The sequence below is a fragment of the Anopheles coluzzii genome (assembly GCF_943734685.1).
Source record: "Anopheles coluzzii chromosome X unlocalized genomic scaffold, AcolN3 X_unloc_36, whole genome shotgun sequence".
Lineage (NCBI taxonomy): Eukaryota > Metazoa > Arthropoda > Insecta > Diptera > Culicidae > Anopheles > Anopheles coluzzii.
In genome coordinates, this window is record NW_026054465.1 from 30,001 (window position 1) to 32,500 (window position 2,500).

The window sequence follows — 2,500 nt, forward strand, 5'->3', positions numbered from 1 at the left end:
CAACTCACCACTCCCCGAGGGATCCGCAGAATTGCTTCTGGGTCCCGTATCGTTATTTGCGATTCGTGTTTGCATTACACTACATTGAACTATTCCAACTTGTTTATCCGCATGGCGAACATTTGCTGCATTGAACATTAAAGTTCCACTTCGCTCTCCCCTACGTGGGTCTGAGCTTCACTCTCAGGGAAAAAATATGCCACATTGGTTAGGGAAACCCGGTTTCATCACGCTATGTGCCCTGCACCACCAGCTTAGCGTGAATGCTTCGAGTTTCCCTAAGAAGTTCGATTGGTCTTGCAGAGTTTAAAGACAACGAAGCTTAGTTTCAAGCAATGATTTAATATACGCGTATTAAAAACCCTTAACTGTTACAACTTTTATGCTTGAAACCATCGCAACGAAGTCTTTGGGTCCGTAGACCCGTGATGTACTGCTCCAGGAAACGTTTTGAAAGAGTGGAAACTCAAAATCATAGGTTAAGATCATCGGCAGAACCCACCAGACACCACTTTTGCTTCATAAGTTCGGCCTATAGTCATATGACGATTTTCATCGGGGAGGGGACGTATGACCCAAACGGGGGCTTATATGACCCACGGACACTGCAAACCATGCTCCTACGACTAAATAGAGGTTAAAACTACGATTTGGTGAAATCTTCATTTTTGACCTCGGAGCAAGGTACCTTCCCTATAGTAGGCAATGAGTAAATGATCATAATCCCAGGAGGGCAAAAAATGGGAACCCGAGAGGAAAGCGCTGTTGGCGCGCCTAAGCTAGTGGCCCGTAGAGTAAAAAGGGTACCCCCAACAAAGTTGTCGTTTCACGTTCTGGTTTCACTTTTCATCATCTAGGGTGCGTTCCTGACACGTTTTGAGGGGTTTTAGCAAAAAAAAATTTTTCGACTACTCGAGCTCTCTGGCCCGTTCGGTGCACATTTTTGAAAAAAGCTAGGGAGCTGCCCCTAGGTTCGGGGTGTCACAAAATGTTGAAAAGTGGTCGAAAAACCACTATCCAGAATCGGATGTAGAATCGTTAGACAAACTTAAAATTGTTCTACGACACCCATCTGCGACGTTTAGTATTCGAGATATGGCCCGTCCTAGGTCTGACCGAGCAATTTTTGTTCCGCGCACTTTGTGCACCGTACACTTTGATGTTTGTATGAAAAAGTACCCTACCTAGGGACGCGTAGAGCAAATTTGTACCCCCGGGCATGTTGTCGATTGACGTTCTGGTTGCACACTTTTCATCATCTAGGGTGCGTTCCTGACACGTTTTGAGGGGTTTTAGCAAAAAAAAAATTTTCGACTACTCGAGCTCTCTGGCCCGTTCGGTGCACATTTTTGAAAAAAGCTAGGGAGCTGCCCCTAGGTTCGGGGTGTCACAAAATGTTGAAAAGTGGTCGAAAAACCACTATCCAGAATCGGATGTAGAATCGTTAGACGAACTTAAAATTGTTCTACGACACCCATCTGCGACGTTTAGTATTCGAGATATGGCCCGTCCTAGGTCTGACCGAGCAATTTTTGTTCCGCGCACTTTGTGCACCGTACACTTTGATGTTTGTATGAAAAAGTACCCTACCTAGGGACGCGTAGAGCAAATTTGTACCCCCGGGCATGTTGTCGATTGACGTTCTGGTTGCACTTTTCATCATCTAGGGTGCGTTCCTGACACGTTTTGAGGGGTTTTAGCAAAAAAAAATTTTCGACTACTCGAGCTCTCTGGCCCGTTCGGTGCACATTTTTGAAAAAAGCTAGGGAGCTGCCCCTAGGTTCGGGGTGTCACAAAATGTTGAAAAGTGGTCGAAAAACCACTATCCAGAATCGGATGTAGAATCGTTAGACGAACTTAAAATTGTTCTACGACACCCATCTGCGACGTTTAGTATTCGAGATATGGCCCGTCCTAGGTCTGACCGAGCAATTTTTGTTCCGCGCACTGTGTGCACCGTACACTTTGATGTTTGTATGAAAAAGTACCCTACCTAGGGACGCGTAGAGCAAATTTGTACCCCCGGGCATGTTGTCGATTGACATTCTGGTTGCACTTTTCATCATCTAGGGTGCGTTCCTGACACGTTTTGAGGGGTTTTAGCAAAAAAAAAAAATTTTCGACTACTCGAGCTCTCTGGCCCGTTCGGTGCACATTTTTGAAAAAAGCTAGGGAGCTGCCCCTAGGTTCGGGGTGTCACAAAATGTTGAAAAGTGGTCGAAAAACCACTATCCAGAATCGGATGTAGAATCGTTAGACGAACTTAAAATTGTTCTACGACACCCATCTGCGACGTTTAGTATTCGAGATATAGCACTTTGTAGGTCTGACCGAGCAATTTTGTACTGAAATGTATGGTGAACATGTAATTCATTAAATAACATTGACTTGCATCGTGCCCTACTTCATCGGCACAGCTGTTATTGACTATCTTTAGTGGAAATGGATTGAGTTTGACCATTTTAAGCCCATTTCCTATGCCGTGCACCAACATTGTGTA